We start from the raw sequence: 25,289 nt of genomic DNA, 5'->3' as shown, positions 1-25,289 counted from the left end.
AAATAACACATGTTTGTTATCTTACAGTTTTGGAGGTCAGACATCCACAATGGGTTCCATGGGGCTAAAATCAAGATGCTGGCAGGACTGTGTCCCTTCTGAAGACTCTAGGGGACAACTGGTTTCCCGACCTTTTCCAGCATGTGTGGGCCAGCCACATTCCATGGCTAGTGCCCTCCCTCCAGCAATCACGTCACTCCCACCTCTGCTTCTGTCTTTTACCCTCCTCTGACTCTTCTTATCCTCCAGCTCCCTCGTATAAGAATGCTTAGAATTACATTGGGACCACCAGATAATCCAGAATACTCTCCCCATTATAAGGTTCTTAGCAGACCATGGATTCCAGCATTCACTGACCAACATTGGGCAAGGCTAAAACCAAGACTTTCATCTATTTCTCTTTCTGCAGACAACTCCCAGTCTCTGTACTGCTCCATGGCAACACTAAATACTCAGCTCTGAGTACACAGTCTTCCTGGGGGTTGGGTATTACCTTGTTTCTAAAAATGGCAGATGTGAGGCTAGTGCTATGGAAATCTCGTGTGTACTCTTGATTTGTGGGATTCTTTAGAAAGTGAGAGATTTGACATTAAACTAATATAACTTCCAAGGTCCTAAAAGAACTACACTCTTTCCTGGAAAAAAAAAAAGAAAGAAAGAAAAAAAGCTCAGGCTGCACATGCTCAAAGAACCTCACCTCTCTCAAGATATCCAGAGCCCCACAGTCCAAGACTAAAATGCTGAATAGTAAACTAACTGGTGAGAATGGCTTTTGGGCTTTAATTTTATGTGAGAATTTAGAATTTTGGGCTTTTAGTTCACAGGGTAAAGACATTTGTTATAGAATTCAGTTTCTCTAGGTTTTAACATCTAAATATTTTCATTTGAAAGAGGGTTTTGGGAGTTCCCATTGTGGCGCAGTGGTTAACAAATCTGAATAGGAACCATGAGATTGCAGGTTCGATCCCTGGCTTTACTCAATGGGTTAAGGATCCGGTGTTGCCGTGAGCTATGGTGTAGGTTGCAGATGTGGCTTCAATCCCACGTGTGGTGTAGGCCGACAGCTACAGCTCCAATCAGACCTCTAGCCTGGGAACCTCTGGCCCTAGAAAAGGCAAAAAGACAAAAAAAAAAAAAAAAAAAAAAAGGAAAAAAAGAAAGAAAGAAAGAGGGTTTTGTTTATGAGCTTTACAACTTCTTCCTAGAACTGTGATCATTGAAAGAATATTATATTTACATTTGGGAAATCTCTAAATGGTTGGAATTGTGCTAACAGAATTTCTATGCGTTTCATTAGTGGAATATCTTTATGATATCGTTTGATTTCTGAAAGACTATTTTGGATGACCCCCGATGTCCATGTGGGTTGGGAAGTTGAATAGAAAGTGAACATTCAGCCTTGGAGACAAACTGGCTTTGAAGTTAACAGAATCAACTCATTGCTCTGACCCACCTCAGAGCTTTCCGGGTCCCCAAACTACCCTGCCCACTGGAGGTCCCAAAGAGATTTTCAGTGGAAGGGTGATTGGCATTGGGGGTGGTCCTATAAAGGAGAAAGCAGGACTGTCCCCAGAGGGAGCCAGCCTGCTTCTGGCTCTGTATGGGTTTAATACTCGATTCAATGGGCTAAAAGAACTAAGAGCCAGGACGCATGAAGTAGGCGCCTTCTCCACATTCATGACATTTCCTTGCATCTGAAAGTGTTCCGTTAGCTGTAACAGTCCTGGCCTTTCTTTCTCCTCCCCTGAATTCTCAAGGGAAGAGTAACTTACCTAATGGTAAATTTGACAAGAATAATTTGGGTATATTTACTGGGCCAACCTATTCACTGAGGTCCCTTTGGGAGACCCAACCCACGGCTGCACTGGCTGGACCAGGACTGGGTAGAAAAGTCTGCCCAATTCTATGGTTGATATTAGCAAATCCATCTGACTCCAATGGCAGCTGATACCTCATGCCAACGGATAGCCTTCATCTATAACAAAGGTGATATTTGGTTCCTTATTACTTGTCTTATTTCTCAATTGATTCACAAAATGAAAGAATGATATTTACTAAATTATTAGATTAGAGGGCTGGAGCTGCTGGTAGATATCTTGTCATTGTATTTGGGGCTGGGGGGCGTCCTTCCTGAAAACAAGCCAATGAGAAGAAGGCAGAGTCAGGAGCATTAGAAAAGGACCGCATCTGGATGACATGGATTAATCATGTGTATCCAGCTGTGTCTGATGCCCATGAATTTTCAGTTATAAGAGCCAACACATCCCCTAGTTTGCTCGGGCCAGTTACAGTTAGATTTTGGACCCTGGCATTGAAAGAGATCTGACCCATGTTGTTTAGGGATGGGCTGCTTTTCTTGGATCTCAGTCATGAAAACATCTGCTTCTTCATCTGTTTCTTAGCTGGATAAAATGTAAATTTCAAAGTTGCAAACCATTAGCACGTGCTTAAAGTCTTGGTCGGGCAGACAAAGCTTGTAGCTGCTCCCACCCCTCCTTCTTTCAGAGATGTTGCTGTGGATACCTGGCAGGCACAGGTGGACGTGTGGCTGAGGAATAGAATGTTACTTTTCCAAGTCAGACAGAGACAGGCAAATATCGTGTGAGATCACGAATATGCGGAATCTAATGAAGAATGATGCAAAAGAACTTATTCACAAAATGGAAACAGACTTAAAGATTTTGAAACCAAACTTATGGCTACCAATGTTAATAAGTCAACTACACTCAAAAAAAATTTTAATTTAAAAAAAGAACGTTACTCTCCTGAAAAACAAAAGAGCTGTTGGCTAGTAAGTTCATTTTCTTCACACATGAATTTTCTTTTTTTCTTTTTTCTTTTTTTTTTTTTGCCGCTCTAGCAACATGTGGAAATTCATGGGCCAAGGATCAAAACTGTGCCACAGCAGCGACCCAAGTCACTCCAATGACAACTCCAGATCCTTAATCTGCTCCGCCACAAGAGAGTTCCTATATTTGATTTTAAAATGTCTCATGACAATAGCTTTAGTAACTCATATTTGAATTTTAGAGAGAGTGGCACATCTCCTTCAGAGAATGGTAAAGGGAACTAAAAGAAATGTGATAAATTAAATCGGCTTCCTTAGCAAGGTGTCAGAGGCCCCTTAATTAGAAAGTAACAGTATTGAGAATTTAAAACTGATGTCATATTTATCTTAACATTTTAGAGGAGTATGAATACGTCTGTCATCATGGAAAAACTTCCTCAAGACTCTCTTATCAAGACTCTATTGTAAAGTTGAGACAATTGCTCTAGGGCAAAAAAAAAAAAAAAATCATGTGGAAGAGCAGAGAGTGGGAATTCTACTAGACGTGTTCTCCACTAGGATCAGGGCCACCTAGTCATATCTCTGAAATGGGATGCTCATTGTGGTATGTAATTAGGCGATCACAGGAGAAGACAATATGGTTTGAGAGACCAATGGGAAATCTAAACACAGGTAACTCACCTCACTGTGAAACTGGTTGCTTAAAGGTTGATATGTCTAGACTGCATCCACACATAATCATACGTAGGAACAGGAAAAATTTACCAAAAAAATGGGGGTGAAAAATAGGGCATTCTTATTTATGAAATTTATGAATTTATGAAAAGAAGCCATGAAGCCAAGTGTAAATTAGATAAGTCCTAGAGTTCGTAATTTTTATGTGATTTTTAGCTTTTCTTTCTCTCTCTCTCTCTATCTTTGGCCACAGTATGCAGCAACTTGATGTGTGAATTTCCAGACCAGGGTTCGAATCCAACCCACAGTGGTGAAAGCACAGAATCTTAACCTCTAGGCTATCAAGGACTCCGTTCTTCCTTTCAAGTCCAGTGACTTCATTTATACATTGTTAAATCTACCTCTGAAATCACTGTCAAAATTAAATGAGTTCTCCTTCAATCCCAGCTCCTGTTTCTTCATCTCCTGTCCAGTCAAATGCCTTTGTGTGCCTCATCTCTGTGCCAGGTTTCCTGCTGTCCCCTCTTTCAGGCTGCAGAGACCTTTTCCCACACCTGCATCCAAATTTCAAATTCTACCTGCATTTCAACCCCTAGTTAAGGTTTCATTCCCTCTGGACACACCTCCTGCCTCCCAATTACCCATCGCATTCTGCCTGCTCACTGACTGTTTCCATGAGGCCCATTAACACCAAAGACACTTTACTGATTACTGTGGCTTTATACACAGTTTGGAAGTTGAGTAGTATTTGAACTCAGACTATGTTTTTCTTCAATATTGTGTTGTCGTTTTAAGGCTGATGCTTGGCATATAAACTTTGAAATTAGTTTGTCTAGGAGTTCCATTGCGGCTCAGCGTAACGAACCCGACTAGTATCCGTGAGGATATGGGTTTGATCTCTGGTTTCCTAGCTCAGTGGATTAAGGATCCCATGTTGCTGAGAGCTAAGGCATAGGTTGCAGATGTAGCTTGGATCTGGCATTGCTGTGGCTATGGTGTAGGCTGGCAGCTGTAACTCCAATTGGACCCCTAGCCTGGGAACTTCCGTATGTCCCAAGAGCATCCCTAAAAATAAAAAAACAATAAAGTTAGTTTATCTACATCCATATAATAACCCACTGGGGTTTTAAATAAAATGGTCTTGAATCTGCCGACCATATTATTGAGAAGAACAGACATCTAAAAAAGAATGGCTCTACCTATGAATAAATGTAGAATATGTCTGCCTTTTAAAAAACTGAATGACTTCACTTTATTAATTTTGGTAGAACCTCATAAATATGTGTAGGAAAAGATTTTTCATAAATTATGCCATCTCAGTCTCAGAGTGGACAAAATGGAAAATAGATCTACTGAGGTAGTTAGTACAAGAAGAATTTCATCTTATTCCTTATCAAAAAAAAAAAAAACAAAACCTCAAAAAAACTCAGGTAAAACAGAAAAAAGTCCAAATAAAATGACATAATTTACTCTTGGGAGAAAGTACAGCTAATGTGTGCTCTAGCCATATTTACCAAATATTAACTGAAGTAAAACTTTAAATATTAAACAACTTTAAAAGTTAGCTTCTGAGCATACTCAGAAAAAAAAAAAAGTTCTTTAATGACTGTAAAAATGGGACAAAATGTTTGAGAGTTTTTTAGCTTTTTAACTTTATGTCTAATGTATGTCACGATATATTGAAGTAGATATTTCTTTAATAAAATTCATATGTAGTGTTGACACTGGAACATTTTTTTCTACACAATCCTTAATTTTTACAACTTTAGTCTTTTTTTTCTTGGAAATTTGACATTTATTTACTTATTCATTTATTTATTTACATCAACAAAGTAGCATAATTTTCAGGGAAGCCTGTAGGGATATTTTTCTAATTCTCTTGTTCCCCATACCTGTTACTATTTATAGAGTTGCAGTCCTGATGAGAAGGAACAAGTCAAATCAAAATCAAAACAAGTACAACTTTAATTCTGAATTACAGCTAATATTTTACATTTCTTTTCCCCTTGAAAAAATGCATGTGTACTCTTTCAACTGGTCACAAAGGCCTTGCAGGCCAAGCAGGCAGCTCAATACATTCTCAACAGGGATGTAGCATTAGTTAGCAAAGACATTTTGTTCAATTTCTTTCTTTCTTTCTTTCCTTTTTTTTTTTTTTTTTTTTTTTTTTTTTTTTTAGGGCCACACCCGAGGCATATGGAAGTTCCCAGGCTAGGGGTCCAATTGGAGCTATAGCTGCCATCTAGGCCACAGCCACAGCAACGTGGGACCTGAGCTGCATCTGCGACATACATCACAGCTCACAGCAACACCAGATTGCCAACCCATTGAGCAATGCCAGGAAGTGAACCCTGCATCCTCATGGATACTAGTCATATTCGTTTCCACTTTGCCACAATGGGGACTCCCTTGTTTGGTTTCTTTATTTAATAAATTAAACTGAATGTCTCTCTTGTGTAAATAAGTGCCACCTTCATTGCTACTTCCATATTATTAGAGTTTTTTCATTGTGAGCAACAGAAATCAACTTGGCTATTGTAGACAAAAAAGGAATGTATTGGAAGGTTATCAGAGTTTCCTTGAATCAGCATGAAACTGGAGAACTGGTTTTGGGGTCAGACTCTTCTCTGAGCTCCAGACCTGTAACACCTACAAGTAGATGTCTTAAAGGCATCTTAGGATCACTTTATCCCATTTCTAGACAAGCTTCTCTCCTTCCACAGCGCTCACTGTCCTTAGTATAATCAAGTATCTTCAACAAGGCTTCTGTGACCTTGGACGATCTTAAATGTGCTGCCTATTCTAACTTTTCCTACCTCCCACCTGCCACCCAGTTCTCTCCAACCTGACCCCCATCTACCTTGTCAACATTCTTTCATGTCAAGTTCTCTTTTGAATGCCAGGCTAGAGCTTCCCAACTGCTTAGCCAAAGCTCAAAGCACTTCTGAAAACTGATTGCAGGTATACCAAGATACTAAGCCCATTGGGACTGTGGAGGGACAAGCTGTCATCTGTCAACTTTTTGTTTTTGATTTGAAAATTTCATCCAAAAATGTGTTAAATAGATAGGAGAAATCCTTTCACAACATATATGGATATCAAATCACCATGATGTACACTTTAAACATCTTCCAATTTTGTCAACTTCACCTCAATAAAGCTGAAATGTAAAAAAATAAATGTGATGAGGAGTGCTCCCTTGGAAAAAAAGAAAGAAGGAAAGGATGGAAGGAAAGAAAGAAGGAGGGAAAGAAGGAAGGAAGGGAGAGAGAAAGAAGGAAGAAAAGAAAGGAAGGAAGGAAGGAAGGAAGGAAGGAAGGAAGGAAGGAAGGAAGAAAGGAAGAATACATCCAAAAAGACAGGAAAAGTTTAAAAGATGCTATACCATTGTGAAGGTATAGCTGGCTCACCATGTGGGTTTTTCTGTAATGATTCCTCACAATTTACAGAGGTAACTAGCAGAGGGGTAACGCTTCTAGAAAGAACTATAAAGAGGCAAATAGAGCAACCATGTGTGATTCTGATTTCTTTTCAATACATCATGTGACATTTCTGATTATAAACTGATCACAGACAAGCCTTGGTTTGAAAAATTTACTATTATGTAATGCAGCCATGTTATTCATAACCATGTGCCAGATGGAAAATGTGAGTGCTTTAACTGGAAAGTGAATTATTTGGTCTTTCCATTTTGTGTAAATCTTCAAAGCATAAATTAAAAGCAGAAGATGTATTGTATGGATTCAGGATCTGAAGACCTCTACTGTACCCTATAAATCCTCCAGCAGCATGGAAGACAGCATATTCCACTGGCCAGACGTACACCCTTATCTCTCCCCTAATACTGTTGTTCTACTTTGAGATGACGAGGTTAAAGAAAAATGTACCCTGACATGAGTATTTCCCACTCTGAATATTCAACATGAATCCTAAGGCCAGACAGGGTTTATTTTAGTTTCTGTTCACAGTGCCCTGTGTGCTGCATCATGTTGAAAGTTTGTTCATTCAGGAAACATTTCAAGCTTTCATGGTTTTGCAGTATCTATATGAAAGAGGACTCTACTCAGAAAAATGATCTCTTAAATCACCACTTGAAATATATTTATTTAATTTTCATATCACCTGAATAATTGATGTGATATATTTTGCTGCTTATGGACAAGAGGAAATCAAAAGGTGATGTTTTAGAGCTAAGAAAGCTGTTTTCCCCTATAAACATTAAGCTAGTACTCAGAATGTCCTTATAAGCAATATAATAAATTAAAAGATGAATATTTAATATATAAGCAGAAATAGAAAAAATTCACACTTATACTCTTGCCATATACCTTAATGGATAAAAGAACTACAGGGCATGAAACTGAAACATCAAGATGACAAAAGGGAAATAGCTCCACTGGCCAAAAGTGTATGAATTATTTCTGTCCTTAATATCAGCACAGGAAATCATACAGCATACTTTAAATTTGAAAGTAAGAAATAATTTTCATGTAGCATATGTGACAGTGACGATGGGAAATATTAAGTGTTTATGCTGCCCTGTCCCTTCCTGTCCCATCCCACAGGTAACTGTCAGAACAGCCTTTCTAAAAAGCACAGTTCTGAACATGTTGCTCCCCAGGTTAAAAAATATTCAAATAGAGAGTTCCCTGGTGGCCAAGCAGTTAAGGATTTGTCATTGCTACTGCTGTTGTTCTGATCATTGCTGTGTTTTGGGTTCAATCCCTAGCCCAGGAAATTCTGCATGCCAAAGGCATGCCCCCCCCAAAAAATTCAAATAGTTAGAAACATTTTTATTTGAGGCATATACTGAAATCCTTCTAGATGCATTGATATTATGACCTAGATTTGCTTTAAAATAATCTGGGTGCATGGAAGGGAGGGAGGGTGTGGCAGTAATAAATGGAATAAGATTAGTCATGACTTGGTCATTACAGAAAGGTTTCAGGGGTTCATTATCAGACATTCTCTACTTTTGCTTATTTTATTAAGTAAAAAAAAAAAAAAACTCTTGAAGTTCCCACCATGGCACAGTGGAATAAGACTGCAGCAGCTTGGGTCAATGCAGAGGTATGGGTTCCATCCCCCGCCAGTGGATTAAAGGCTGCAGCTGCAGCTCAGATTCAAAGACTGGCCTGCAAACTTCCACATGCCACAGATGCGGCCGTGAAAGAAAGAAAGAAAAGAAAAGAAAAGAAGAGAAGAGAAAAGAGAAGAGAAGAGAAAAGAAAAGAAAAGAAAAGAAAAAGAAAGAAATGTAGGAAGGAAGGAAAGAAAGAAAGAAAGAAAGAAAGAAAGAAAGAAAGAAAGAAAGAAAGAAAGAAAGAAAGAAAGAAAGAAAGAAAGAAAGAAAGAAAGGAAAGAAAGAGAGGGAGGAAGAAAGGAAAGAAAGAGAGGGAGGAAGAAAGAGAGGGAGGAAGAAAGAAAGGAAGGGGGAGAGAGAAAGAAAGAGAAACTCTTCATATTGACATTCAAATCCTCTGATAATTTGGACCTAATAACTCACCTTTCAGGTTTATAGTCAATTTCTCAAGCATCCAAGGCCCTAACAAATCATCGTTGAAATATTGTCTCTGAGCACATCTTTTCTTGAATCACTGCCTTTGTTGTTTTCTTTCCTGGAATGTTCTTCCTTCTTCACTTTACTTACTGGACTTCATTTTCTGGGCCTGAGTTCCTTCTTCTTTAATATTACTGGGTTGGACCAGATAACTTTTAAACGTCTTTTACCCTATAATTATCAAGTTAGTTTGACCACTCATTTCTACTTAAAAATAATGTCTATAGCAGTCCCACTCCTGGGCATCTATTCAGAGAAAACCATAATTTGAAAAGATTCATGCACCCAATGTGCATCACAGCACTGTTTGCAATATGGAAACAACATAAAAGTCCATCCACAGAGGAATGGATAAAGAAGATGTGGCAAATATATGCAATGGATATTACCCAGCCATAAAACAGAATGAAATAATACCATTTGCAACAACATGGATGAACCTAGAGTTTATCATACTAAGTGAAGTTAGTCAGACAGTGACAGACATCATATATCACTTACATGTGGAGTCTAAAAAAAAGGATACAATGAACTTATTTGCAGAGTAGAAACAGACTCACAGACTTTGAAAATAAACTTATAAGTTACCTAAGAGGACAGGTAGTATGGGAAGGGAAGGACTGGAAATGTGGGATCAGCTGATGCACGCTAGTATATGGAATGAATGGCCAACAGGGGCCTGCTACATAGCACAGGGAAATCTACCCAATATTCTGTAATGGCCTATGTGGGAAAAGAATCTGAAAGAGTGGCTATGTGTATGTGTATAACTGAATCACTTTGCTGTACAGTAGAAATTATCACAACATTGTAAATCAACTACACTTCAATAAAATTTTTAAGATGAAAAAAATAGAGTCTATAAGCAGAGGACTCGACTAGACATAGTCTGATCTATGACTGATAAGCAAGTACAAGTAGAGCAAGATCAAGGGGTCTTGGGAATTTTGATAAAATGAGGTTCCTCCCTTTTTTGTATTTCACTTCTGCTGACCTCTTGGAAACATGATCCCAAAAGAAAACTGTTCTAAATAATCTCTAAGACCTACTTAGCAATACACTAGATGATTCCATGGAGCAAGGGTGCCCCAGAGAGAGGGACAGAGACTGAAAATACATCATAGAATTGGTTGTGGGAATTTGGCTGAAGCGTGTGAGACTATGAGGCATGGAAAAGAAGAATGACTACAGTGGTTTGGCTTTCTGTGTACTGTAGGAACACTGTTCCCCTTATTTCAAATGTCTTGGAGGGAATATTTTTGCTGCATGGATTTCCATTATTGAATATTGACTAAAATTATTTGAAGAATGAAAAACTCCTAGCAGCCACAGAAGAGCAATTTTTTTCTTTAATAAGTGTTCTCATTTTGATGACAAAAATTACCCATATTTTAATTGTAGTTTATAATTAGAAAAAATTCCCTTAAATAATTACTCTTTTCCAAAATGCCCTTGGAAATTAAACCAAATGACTTTCTGGATGTGTTTCTGCCCCTCGTTTTTGAGAACTACTTCTTCTTCACCCACCAAGGTAAGTTCCAACAACAGGCATGTTTGCACACCAGGCATGTTTGAGCCTGTCTGATGCTAAACACAGCTGATTGGACCTATATTGGAATCTATAACTGGTACTAAAATCAGCCAATCTGGATGGTTAATGTGGCAATATTAAATCTGTATGTTAGAACCCTTTGGGTTGATAATGACAGAAATGAAAAACTTAAGGTGCCTAAACAAAATATAAATAACTCATTGGCTCCTTAATTTAGAAGTCCAGAAGGACGATGTTACTGTACAACTGGCTATAGGTACTCAAGTGACATCTTCAGAGCTGAGTCTATCCATTTCTGAGTTCATTTTCTTTGGGTTGTCTTCATTCCCAGGCAGCCTCTTCCCCTATAGAGGACATCATGCATCAGTCAGCTCGCATATTTATATTCGACCACTTTAGCAATCCCCAAAGGAATCTCAATCATTAGTTAATTCTATAAAAATTCTTAGGAAATGTTTTCATTGGCCCAGCTTGGCCTATGAGTAATTGAACCAATAACAAAGGCTAGAACATGGAGTTCCCATCGTGGTGTGGCAGAAACAAATCCAACTAGGATCCAAGATGTTGCGGGTTTGATCCCTGGCCTCGCTCAGTGGGTTAAGGATCTGGTGTTGCCATGACCTGTGACCTGTGGTGTAGATCACAGACTTGGCTTGGATCTGATGTTGCTGTGGCTGTGGTGTGGGCTGGTAGCTGCAGCTCCTATTTGACCCCTAGCCATGGGTGTGGCTCTAAAAAGAAAAAATAAACAAACAAACAAACAAACAAATAAAACAAAGGCTAGAACATTCCCAGGCTCTGATTTCCCTGACCCAAGTCAAAGTCCTACCCTTGAGGTCAGCCATGCCTGAAGATCATGGACTGAAAGTGGAAAAGGAGTGGTTCTTTAGAGGAAAATTGAAGAGCTTTATCTCATTACAGGGTCATATATTAGAAAAAGTTAACTGGTTAATTGGCTGCTGGTTAATTGATCTGGGGATTGGCCATTTGGACCAGTTTGGGATTACTCAGTTCTTGGATAGAATATATATAAATAGAAAGTTGTTAGCAGAATGAACTGACCAGTGGCTATAAACCCAAGTTTTCTGTGATCTCAATGACTAGTATGTTTTTCCATTCTTCTGACTGATGGTTGAGCCTTAATCATTTGTTGTTCCTCTTAGTCTGGATTATGTTGGAAGGGAATGACTAAGGCACTTAAGCCAATCAAATGATGATGAAAAAACATACACAGCGTTCTGCCCTATTTGAATATTTGAAGCTGTATATTCCAATTTGATTTATCAATTTTCCCAGGGTGAGCCTCCTGTATCAGGAACAATCCTGTTTCTCCATAGTAGTATGGGTGCCTATCAGTCCAGTGTGCCTTGTTGGTTTGTTTGTTTATGCTATGATCTGAAAGTTAGTGTCGCCCCTGCCCCACAAAATTCATATTTTAAAATCCTAATGCCCAATGCGATGGTATTAGGAGGTGGGGCCTTTGGGGGGGTGATTAGGTCGTTAATGCCCTTGTAAAAGAGACCTAAGAAAGCTCCCCAACCCCTTTCACCATGTAAGGATGCAATAAGATAGCAGTCTGCATTCCAGAAGGGGGCCTTCACCAGAATCCAATCATGTTGCCACCCTGATCCGAGACTTCCAGCTTCCAGAGCTCTGAAAAAGAAATTCTTTGGTTTATAAGTCATCTAGGCTGTGGTATTCTGTTATAGCAGCCTGAATGGCCTAGACCCTTGTTTGCTTCCCTTTGAAGAACATGAAATTACACAGACGTAGTACTTGCCCACAGGCAGAATGTGTGGATTGTCTAGTCCCATTCGTTGCCCATGCCCAAAGATGCAGATATAATCGGTTTCTCACGTCTACAAAAGAAACACTTTTTATTGATAAATTTCAAATAATTTAGAATGAATGGATTTCCCTTCTTCACCAATTAAACAAATTCAACTTAATTCCATACAAGCCAAGCCTCATCTCTTTTACAAATCCTTTCCCGATCACTCTGCCCAGTTCAATTTCCTTCCAAGTCCCTTTTCTTCCATATTCCTTTCTCCAGTAACAATAATAGTGATAAGTGTTACTCACTGAGCAATTACTTCCTGACAGATGCTCTGCTAAATGTCTTTCATGAATTATTTCACTTAATCCTCTCAGCAGTGCAGGTTATTGAAGATGGTGCTTGTTTTGCAGAAGTACAGAGAGGCTAAGAAACTTTGTCCAGTGTCATATAGTGATCAAGAATGGCATTGAGCCTAGACAGTTTGATGAGCCCATACCTTTAGCCATTTCATTACACACAACCCCTCACAGCCTTTTTAGTCTGTACCACTCATCCACAGCACAGTGCTCATTGGGCACATAGTAAGCACTCAACAAAGGCTTGTCATTATTATCATTATTATTACATCGCAATATTAGGTTCTCATTAAAATGTCCCGTATTTTCTTCTCCCTGCAGCCCAGTCCCCAGAACTAGTGGGGCATGCAAGACACTGTTTTTGCATCAATCAATTATACCAGAAAGTAGAAATATGCTGAATATCACTATCTCTATTAACAGGAGGAATAAACATTTTTGTCAGATTTGAAAAGCAGAGGTCTTCTGTAATTTCTTCAGTTTCATAAAGGTACCAATGCTTTTAAATCTTGGTTATTTCTTTTTAAATGGTGCCAGATCAAAATATAGAATGGCTTTTCTGGAACACATCATTAAAATCTCATCATATTTATTTTATTTTATTTCCAGTTTTATTGAGATATAATTGACAACATTGTATAAGTTTAGGTGTACAATATAAAATGCATATATTATATATTGCAAAATGAGATTAATTTTGTTTTTATCATAACATTTCCCAAATATTTTTAACACTAACTCATGAAATAATGTTATTTTATCATTTAAAATGGAACTGGAGTTCCTGTCGTGGTTAACGAATCTGACTAGGAACCATGAGGTTTCAGGTTCCATCCCTGGCCTTGCTCAGTGGGTTAAGGATCCTGCGTTGCCCTGAGCTGTGGTGTAGGTTGCAGACGCGGCTCGGATCCTGAGTTGCCGTGGCTCTGGCGTAGGCCAGCGGCTACAGCTCAGATTGGACCCCTAGCCTGGGAACCTCCATATGCTTCGGGAGCGGCCCTAGAAAAGGCAAAAAGACAAATAAATAAATAAATAAAATAAAATGGAACTAAGATTAAAATTGAAGTGTATTAAGAGAACACTAACTACATTTAATGCAAAGTAAAGTCCTTTAAGGTTTGTCAGTTTTGCAAATACACCCCATCCTTTCATGGAGGTCTTGCACCTGGAGAAAGATCCCAGGTCACAGATAACACAATTTGGCAATTGAGGCTTTTACAATAAAGACATTTGGGGTCATGTTTAATATATGTGGTAGACAAAATTCTAAAACGTCCCCTCAAGATTTCCCACTCGAGGAGTTCCCTGGTGGCCTAGAAGACAAGGATCTGGTGTCACTGCTATGGATTGGGCTCATCCATGGCCCAGGAACTTGGCATGCTGTGGGTGTGGCAAAAAAAAAAAAAAAAAGATTTTCCATTCTAATACGAAGAGATATCAACATTTTTACAGATATAAGTAAGGTTATCAGCAACTGACCTTAAGTTAACCAAGAAAGATCATCTGGGTAGGCCTAATCAATCACATGAGTCCTTAAAAAAAACAGTTTTCTCAGACTGGTGGCAGAAGTCAGAGAGATTCAAAGCATAAGGATTCCACAAACCACTGCTGGCTTGAAGATGAAGGGAGTCACATCCATGGACTGGGAAGTAGCGTCTAGTTTTCTGAAAACAACCCTTGGTAACAACCACAAGGAACTGAATTTTTCCAATAACCTGCCTGGGCTTAGAAGTAGATTCTCCTCTAGAACATTCAGAAAAGATCCCCGCCCCATGCTGATTTCAGATTCTTGATACCCTTATCAGAGGATTCAGTCAAACCTACACAAACTTCTGATCTAGGGAACTGTTAGGTGAGCATAACCAAATTTGTGGCAGTTTGTGATACAGCAATAGAAAAACAAAGGCAGATTTTTATTGGCTGACCCATATGAAATTGCCAATATTCACTGTTTTTGCTCTATAGAAATAATGATTTCATTTGGCTCAGCCTACTGTTATTTGAATGTGTACTATTTAATAATACTGGTTCTTACAGCCTTAACATCTTAGGAACTCAGCAAAAATACATGTTCACAAACTTTTCTCACTCCTTTGTTCTTTACTCCCCAAAATGCACACACCAAAATATGTGTCTATGGTGATCACTTCATGAGTCCTACACCAGAGAAACTATCTCCTACCTTTAATCATGTTGTTTCTGTTTGTGTTACCAATTATTATACCTAGCATCTGTTCTCAAATGTGACCTTAAAGTATTTGAGATGAGAAAGTATATCTTTATTACCTCTAAAAATTTTTTACATACCCTTTTAATAAATGAACAATGCAATATTCAGGTTTATAGCAATGGTCTTTTGAAAGGAACAGATTATATGATTCAGTTGTGCAGAGTGATATGTGGAGCTTTGTTTTGACATGAACACTGGGGAGAAAAGAGGGTTTACAGTTTAGACCATAGATTGAGACTTTTAACCTCTTTTTCTTCAAAGTAAAAGAGCAACTAAAGTGTGTAGACATTCCCATGCATAGAAACAGAACTCTGAGAGCTGATGATTGAACTGGGAAATGCAACATGCCATTCTTCCAAAACAGCTTAGGAAAGCATTTGAGGATAAAAATGGGCAGAGGAATCTTCATTGGCAAAAAGAATCTAGCAATCACATTTTCTTTACAAAACATCTATATTCCTTTACTATTTATATATGTAGCCCAAAAGACACAAAAGTGAACTCAATGCAAGTAAGGGCAATGTTTCAATTTCTCAGATGGTGTTGAGGCAGAGTTAAAGACAAAACAGCTCCTCCTAGTTGTCATTGAGGGTGTGGCATTTATTCTCAAATCAGGAGATCATGTTTCTAGGGAAACCTCACTCTAAGGTAGAATGAAGAAATTAGTCATGTGTTCTAACCCGTGCAGCCTCAAGGACTGTAACTCAGTGTTGCTCCATCCACCCAGGTAAAAAGAAGCTGTGGTTAATTTATAAATTATGGCCAATTCGCTAAAATCCATGCTTCCAAATCCTCAAATCCTTAGGACCATGCTTCCAAATCGAGACTGCTCATTATTCTTTGGGCAGCTTTGGTTACTGAGTTTCCCCTTATATATTTTAGAATCAGCCAAGTAGTTTTACCGAGATCATTTATAATGTCATTGAAGAAGTAATATTTTCAGAACTGTCAAAGGGACACTAATGGAATAAGGACACACCAATTACATAAGGACATTTTAAAAATCTCTTTAGAAAATAGATATAATTCTCAATAATTGAATTTGTAGAGAATTATTTCAGGTGATCCCCTACATCCTTATTTTAAATGTTTCTGGTTCTTTTCTGTGATTATAAACAAAGGCATGCTGGATTGTTTTAGTATATTTTATTAACTAATATAAAAAGAAAAAATCTGGAAAGGGTTTACATCATTACATGTTTTAAGTAGTTCTTATAGAATATTGGAACTGCAAGAGAACTTGGAAGTCAAGTTCAATGCAACCCAGTACAATACAGTCATGAATGAATCTCCTACAAGTACCATAACCAAGTGATTATACAGCCTTTATTTGATTACAGCAGCCCATTTTGGTCTTGGATAGCTCTTACTATTAGAAAGTTCATCTTTATGTTGAAATAAAACCTACCTCCCTGTAATTTCCATCTATTGCCATAAAAATCAAACTGTACTTAAGATGGTAGCTATTTTGTTCTTATCTTGCTAGTTACTATTTAATTATAAGTCTTTATCTGGTCACAGTGAAAATTCTGCTAACATACTCATTCCATCAAACTACATTCTACATTGTACATTGATATATATTTCCATAGCAGCAATTTCCACAAGTAGGATTTTAATTTCCAAGTAGTATGGTCTTAAACATTGTCTCTGAAGTCATTTCACTACTGAAATTCATTGAAAGCCATTTCTGAAATTTCTTCTAAAACACTCACATGAATTCACACTGTGACAATGAGGTAAAAATTCTTTGAGGTTGTGAGTTTTTAATCCCACCAAATAGAAATGTTAAAATTCAAAAGTCAAAGCAAGCAATAGTAATACTAACCCAGTCAATATTGAAGATAAATGTCAAACAACATGCATACATTTCTTTGCAAGGAGCATCTGCAAATGTAGAGCCAAGAGTGGTTTCATCACAGATAAATCTGCCTGAAAAGTTGTATCAAATGACTTTACATGCCATATCTTGGCATTTTCTGAGATTTAAAAAAAAAATCACAAAAGTTTATTTTCAGAGAACATATCTAGGAATGATTATGATGGTATATTAAGAAAAGGAGCATCTTGGAATTCCCTATGTGGCTCAGCAGTAACGAAACTGAACTAGCATCCAGGAGGATGAAGGTTCAATCCCTGGCCTCGCTCAGTGGGTTAAGGATCTGGCTTTGCTGTGAGTTATGGTGTAGGTGGCAGACACAGCTTAGATCTGGCATTGCTGTGGCTGTGGTGTAGGCTAGTGGCTACAGCTCTGATTTGACCCCTAGCTGGGAACTTCCATATGCCACAAGTGTAGCCCTAAAAAGACAAAAAAAAAGAAAAAATACAAAAAGGGGGGCGAACCCACAGCATGTGGAAGTTCCCAGGCTAGGGGTCTAATCAGAGCTACAGCTGCTGGCCTGCACCACAGCCACGGCAACGCCAGATCCTTAACCCACTGAGCAAGGCCAGGGATCGAACCTGCAACCTCATGGTTCCTAGTCAGATTTGTTTCCACTGTGCCATGGCGGGAACTCCAGAAGGATGATTTTTTTTTATATGATAGGCAAGAAATAGATTTATTAAGATAGGATGCTTGAGAGAGATGCAAGCAGGCAGGCAAGGAGGCTCTTCCCCCCCCCCCCCCCCCACCGCCCAGGCGATTGAGATCTTTATTGCTTCTCTGCTCTCCATGTAGCTGGCCTTGCTGGGGCACTTACATGCCCTGTGTGGGTCACCCCAGTCCAGTGGGACCTCCAACAGGCAGATGAGACCCTAATTGTGGACACAGTTGGAGGCCTGCCTTCTTCTCGTCCTGAATCACTTTCTTTACTGTCGCCCCCATCAGTCATCTACTTAGAACTCAGTCAGGGAAGAGATGGTTGGTTGGTTGATGAGCTCTACTTTCCACCTCCAGGGATTCCACACATGGGAAATTATGAAGTGGAGTAACAAAGATCCTTTGATCATAAAGCTTTAGTTCTTTATCTTTTCTCTTACTTAGAAACAAAAGGGAGTTTAGGATATACATTCATATCCCATGTTAAAATGTACATTCCATTATTCTGACTATGTAAAATATATGCATGGATACTTAGCAGATGTAATTCTGTCATTATTATTTTACATTCAGGAATTTTTAAAAACGAATTTTGAAAATTGTAAATTGACAAGAGCTATTTTATAATCATGAAATTTTTTAGCCCAACATTCTTTGTTTTATAAGTAAGGAAACTGAGGCACAGAAAGATATCAAGGTCACACAAATATATGACGAGAGAGCAATTACATAAAAATGCTAATTGATAAATATCATGACACTATAAGTCATAAATGCCACTCTATAAACCACTCTTATGCATCCCTGCAATATGCCAATAACATAGGCAGATACAATGTTATCCAGTTTTCATGAAAGAGGGTGATTAAATTATGAAATAAGTACTTTTCCTGCATCATAAAGCAAATCAAGAATAAAATTGAGAGTTCTTGTTGTGGTGCAGCAGAAGCGAATCCAACTAGTATCCATGAGGATGAGGTTTTGATCCCTGACCTCGCTCAGTGGGCTGGGGATCCAGCATTGCTGTGAGCAGTGGTGTAGACCACAGATGTGTCTTGGATCCCATGTTGCTATGGCTATGGTGTAGGCTGGCAACTTAGCTCAGATTGTGCCCCTAGCCTGGGAACTTCCATAGGCTGTGGGTACAGCCCTAAAAAGCCAAAAATAAATAAAAATAAAATAAAACGTTTTTAAAATTAATAAAATTAGTAAATAACCTAACTTCTATCAGTTCTTCCTGTACCAGGTTATATATATTTAGCATTTGGCAGTGATTACACATCAATATGTTTCAAAACATTGGGTTAACTTTACACAAAAGCGTATTCCTTCTAGAATAACAAGATTTTTTTTTTAATGTCTGTACCTGCGGCATATAAAGTTCCTAACTAAAGGTTGCAGCAAATCAGAGCTGCAGCTGTGGCCTACACCACAGCCACGGCAATGCCAGATCCTTGACCCCCTGAGTAAGGGATCAAACTGGCCTCCTCACAGACACTACGTCAGGTTCTCAACCTGCTGAGCCAAAATAGGAACTCTCATAAGAAAACTTGACTAGACGACAATACTGCATATTATTAATCACATTCCTGCACAGTAAGAAATGAAAATAGTTAAAGGAATAATTCTACAAATTACGTATAATGTCCCTTCTAAGAGTTCTTTGTTGTTGTCAATATTAATGACAGCTTATAACTTATAATGTACAGTCTCCTCCTTACTCAAATGTCCCCTTGGTCAGCACAGGTTGAAATGTCTGGGGTCTAGGAACAAGGCTTTTCCTTGCCTCCCGAGGAGCTGAAATAATTCCTGTTAGTCAAAGACTGCCTGTGGGGTTTCAGTAGAGAATTCTCTCACCTATCCTGGCTTCCCCATGGTCCTTATAATGTGAAAGTTTACTGACATAGGGAAAACTAAAAGATCTCTCTTCCCTTCTAGAATGGTTAAGAGCATTCAGTTTAAGTGAAGTGTCTTGATGTGTCTTTCATCTTACTAGTTTTCTTTTTTATAAATTTTTTAACTTTTTTTTTTTTTTTTTTGCCACCCCGCAGTATATGGAGTTTCCAGGCCAGGGATCAGATCCAAGCTGTAGTTGTGACCTAAGCTGCAGTGGCAGCAATGCCAGATCCTTAACCCACCTTGCCAGGCTGGGAATCGAACCTGCATCTCAGAGCTCCCCAAATGCTGCCAATCCCATTGTGCCACAGTGAGAACTCCGTAATTTTATTTTGTTTTTATCAAAAGATAAAGACTCTACATGGTTTACTATGAAAAACAGCTGTTCTAACCCATTCTTCTCAAACTTTCTTCCTACCATCACCTTACCCACTTTCTACATACTTCTCTCATCTTCCCAATTCCACCATAATTTTTATTAAGATCAATATTTAGAGTTCCTTTCCATTATCCTCTTTTTTAATTTTTGAGTTATTTCTTGCTCTCCATACCCATGCATATATAGATGACTACTCTTGTTTTATTCTTGCAGTATCTTCTTTTCTCTATATAGTTGCTGATTTTCCAGATTGAATTTGCTTTAGCTTTTCATTTTCTTCTATTCCCTGCATTATTTCTCATTCAAAACTTTTTGTTTTGTTTTCTATAAGTCCATTTTGATCTTTCTTCATGACAGAGGCTTTCCTCAAATGCTTGGTGACTGTGGGCTGTCCATTCATATTTGGAGTCAAGGCACTGATCTAAAGGTATGACCAAAACTCTGTGTACCTGATGGAGCTTATTGACTGAGTGGCATCAGTGTAGGCACTTGGGTGTTGGGATCCAGCTATTTCGTGGCATTACAGATCATTCTTTCCATAAGAATGAGCCCAAAAGGGAATTCTTCAATCTGCCACATGGAAAGTAAACATGAAGATTTTCACTCAACTCTCCTGTTTGCAGCTATGCTTTACCTCTACACCTTCCTACAATATGTTGAGGATTTGTCTGATTCCATCTCTCCAGTGAGTAAAATTCCTGGCTCCCACCTGGACAAAGTGAAGGAGGGGTTGTTGACGTAAAAGCTAGGCTGCTGTCACAAAGATGATCTGGTTCAGGGGCTTAAAGATTAAAGGGGGAGTTCCCATCATGGCTCAGTGGTTAACGAACATGACTAGTATCCATGAGGACCCAGGTTCCATCCCTGGCCTTGTTCTCTGGGTTAAGGATCCAGCGTTGCTGTGAGCTGTGGTGTGGGCTGAAGACATGGCTCAGATCCCACATTGCTGTGGTTGTGGTGTAGGCCAGCGGCTACAGCTTCGATTGGACCCCTAACCTGGGAACCTCCATATGCCGTGGGTGTGGCCCTAAAAAGACAAAAAAAAAATTTTTTTTTAATTTAATTTTTTAAAAGAATAAAGGGGTATATCTCTTTCTCTTGAAGCAGTCCCAGTGTCAAAGATCCAGGTCAGTGGAGAAGCTCTGCTCTTTATGATGTCCAGTCCTGGGCTTTTTCTAGGACATTTTCATCATTTTCTTGGTAAAAGCTGGGTGCTTTCCATGTCTGCATTTCAGCTGGTGGGAAGGAATAAAAGAATCTGGAGCAGGCACGCTGAATGAATTAAGTCCCCAACCCAGAGTGGGGACACATCACTTCTCACATTCCACTGGTGAGAACTATTTCCCCCGCGATGCCTAAGAGCAAGGGGGCTGTAAAATGTAGTCTAGTTGTGTACAATGAGGCTGACCGTGGACGGAGACAGTGGCTCTGGGTGGACAACCGGCAGGCTCCACTATACTCCTTAAAGAACTTCAGAGGATAGAAATTAAAGTCTTTCTACTTGGCATAAACTCAGTGTCTACCATCAAAGAGTATGTAGTGCTATTGAGGAGAAAAGAATCGGTGAAACTTCTTTCAATAGGCCATACTAATAAGCCAGTCTCTACAGAAAAGAATATATGTGTAATCAAAATGAGAAGAAGAAAAATATCAGTTTGGACCAGAATAATCAGAGATCTACAATTATTACTATTTTCACTAATATCCATCATCTTCCTGTTGGTTTTCTCACTTGCCCATGGAGATAGCCATCAGCATCAGCAACAGCTTCGTAGAGAACACAGTTTATAGCACCTTATTTACGTACTTATTTACGTACTGACAACAGATCCCTGATTACCTAGCAATTAATTTAACAGCCATTTATTTCAATACCTCCAGAAATTGTGGCTATAGCATTTGTTTCCTGTGGTGTCTTTCTTCCCCCTGAGGATTCAAGCTTAAACTTTCCTCCAAATTCATTCTTTGATATCATGTTCCAAGAGAAATAAAATTTGTTCTCAAAGAATAGACTGGTATAAAAGGATAAAATAAGCTAAGAGGAAATATTAAAACAATAGCCAAAATTTATGTGATAAAAAAACAGTCAAAAGTAATCATTTTATTGGGCACAAAGTAAGAGACACAAAACCCGACTGTCTAAAAAATCTCCACGTTATATTTGCCTTTTTTTTTTTTTTTTTTTTTTTTTTTGCTTTTTTAGGACCCACGGCATATGGAGGTTCCCAGCTAGGGGTCGAATCAGAGCTGTAGCTGTCAGCCTACAACACAGCCCTAGCAACTAGGATCCTTAACCCTCTGAGCGAGGCCAAGGATCAAACCTGCGTCATAGATCCTAGTCACATTTGTTTCCACTGTGCCACAAGTGGAACTCCCCCAAGTTATATCTGAAGGAAGATGCCAGAGGACAAAATTTTTTCGAGTTGTTGATTAGTATATTTACAATCTCTGAAAACCGAAAGGGGTTCCTACTGACAACTAAGAGTAATAGAAAGCAACCTTACTATCTCACTTGAAACAACCAAGAGAGAGGGAGAAACTTCCAGAAAAAGTATATGAAACGATGGTTCTCAAGACACTGGACATCAGGCAACAAGGGACAGTGATCTTTGAGAGACACAAAACAAAGTAAGAAAATATTGATAAGCTGTACTTATTAAAATAGTAAACACTGCACTTCAAAAGACACCATTGGGGGTGAAAAGACAGGGTACACGTTGGGGGAAATATTTTCAAAGCGGGAGTTCCCATCGTGGCGCAGTAGTTAACGAATCCGACTAGGAACCAAGAGATTGTAGGTTCGGTCCCTGCCCTTGCTCAGTGGGTTAACGATCCAGCGTTGCCGCCAGCTGTGGTGTAGGTTGCAGACGCGGCTCAGATCCCGAGTTGCTGTGGCTCTGGCGTAGGCCAGTGGCAATAGCTCTGATTCGACCCCTAGCCTGGGAGCTTCCATATGCCGCGGGAGCAGCCCAAAGAAATAGCAAAAAGACAAAAAAAAAAAAAAAAAAAAAAAAAGATTTCAAAGCAAGTATCTGATAGAAACTTGTATATAGAATATACAAATTTTTCAGAAAACTGAATATAACAAATACCTAAATGGAAAACAAGCAAAGGATTTGAACAGCCACTTCACAGAAGAAGATACACAGATGTCAAATAAGCACATGAAAATATGCTTAACATTACTAGTCTTTAAGGAAATGCAAATTAAAACCACAAAGAGCAGTCACTACACACCTAGCAGTGTGGCTAAAATTCAAAAAGACTGCCTAGGAGTTCCCATCGTGGTTCAGTGGGTTAAGAACCCAACTAGAATCTCTGAGGACTTGGGTTTGATCCCTAGCCTTGCTCAGTGGGTTAAGGATCCAGTGTTGCTGTAATCTGTGGTGTAGCTACAGCTCAGATTTGACCCCTAGTCTGGGAACTTCCATATGCCATGAGTACAGTCCTAAAAAGACCAAAAAAAAAAAAAAAGACTGCCCAAACTAAGTGTTGACAGGATTTTTTTTTTCCATAATGATTTTTATTTTTTCCATTATAGCTGGTTTATAGTTCTTTGACAGGCTGTTAGGAAACTGGACAGGATACTATAAAACTCTAAGAGGAAAACATAGGCCAAACACTCTCTGACATAAACCACAGCAATATCTTCTCAGATCCACCTCCTAGAGGAATGACAATAAAAACAGAAATAAACAAATGGGACTTAATTAAACTCAAAAGTTTCTGCACAGCAAAGGAAACCCTAAACAAAATGAAAAGAAACCCACAGTATGGGAGAAAATATTTGCAAATGAAGCAACTAACAAGGGATTAATCTCCAAAATTTATAAACACCTCCTGCAGTTCAATACCAAAAAACAAACAACCCCATCAAAAAATGTCCAGAAGATCTAAACAGACAATTCTCCAAAGAAGACATACAGATGGCCAAAAAACACATGAAAAGATATTCAACATCACTCATTATTAGAGAAATGCAAGTCAAAACTACTATGAGGTACCACCTGACACAGGTCAGAATGGCCATCAACAAAAAGCCTACAAACAATAAATGCTGGAGAGGATGCAGAGAAAAGGGAACCCTATTACACTATTGGTGGGAATGTAAATTGGTGCAACTACTTTGGAAAACAGTATGGAGATTCCTCAAAAAACTAAAAGTAGAACTACCATTTGATCCAGTAATCCCACTCCTGGACCTCTATCCAGAGAAAATCATGACTCAAAAAGCTGCATGCACTCCAATGTTCATTGCAGCACTATATACAATAGCCATAGGCATGGAAACAACCTCAACATCCATTGACAGAAGAGTGGATAAAGAAGATGTGGTGCATACACACAATGGAATATTACTCAGCCATTAAAAGGAAAGAAATAATGGCATTTGCAGCAACATGGATGGACCCAGAAATTATCATGCTAAATGAAGTTAGACAGTGAGACACCAATGTCATAATCTTTCACATGTGGAATCTAAAAAAAGGACACAATGAACTTCTTTGCAGAAGAGAGATTGAGTCACAGACTTTGAAAAACTTATGGTTTCCAAAGGAAACAGGTTGGGGTGGGAGGTGGGTTGGGGGTTTGAGATGGAAATCCTATAAAATTGGGTCATGATGATAATTGTAAAACTATAAATGTGATGAAATTCATTGAGTTAAAAATATAAATAAATTTTTTGTTTGGAAAAAAAAAAACCTGGAATCCTCATTCATTGCTGCTGGAAAGTAAAATGGTAAAACTACTTTGGAAAACTAGTTTCTTAAAATGTTTAAAAATATATATACACCTACCATATGATCCAGCCATTCCATTCCTAGATATTTACCCAAGAGAAAAGAAAGTATAGGTCCATAGAAAGACTGTATGCAGTTTTTACTGTAGTTTTGTTTCTAGTCACCAAAACCTGGAAACTATTCAACTGTCCATCGGCATATGAATATACTGTGGTATACCAGATAACTGAATACTACTCAGTAAGAAAAAGAATGAACTATTGATACAAGCGACAGCATAGGTGAATCTCAAAATAATTATACTGAGTGAAAGTCAAGTACAAATGAATGTATATTGTATGGTTCCAATTATATAAAACCCTAGAAGTTTTCTTGTGGCTGAGTGGGTTAAGGATCTAGAGTTGTCACTGCTGCGGCATGGGTTTAATCCCTGGCCCAGGAACTTCCACAGGCTGCAGGCACCTGGGGAAGGGTGAGGAGGGAGGGACCTCTGGGAAATGCAAACTAATCCATAGTGATAGAAAACAGATTAGTGGTTGCCTGGGAGAGGCAGACAGAAGGGTGGGATTGCCAAGGGATGCAAGGAAACTTGGGGCAGGGAGGATGGATATGTTCCCTACCGTAACTTTGGTGATCATTTCTTGGGTGTATATATAGAGAGAGAGATAGGTAAATGATACATCAACTTTTATCAAATGGCACATTGTACAGTTTATTATTCATTAACCATACCTCAATAAAGCTGTTTTTTAAATCTGAAAGGACACAAATACCAAATATTGGTGAGGTTGTGGA

This window comes from Sus scrofa, chromosome 15 (assembly GCF_000003025.6).
Source record: "Sus scrofa isolate TJ Tabasco breed Duroc chromosome 15, Sscrofa11.1, whole genome shotgun sequence".
Classification (NCBI taxonomy): Eukaryota; Metazoa; Chordata; class Mammalia; order Artiodactyla; family Suidae; genus Sus; species Sus scrofa.
Note: the sequence above shows the minus strand (reverse complement) of the source record.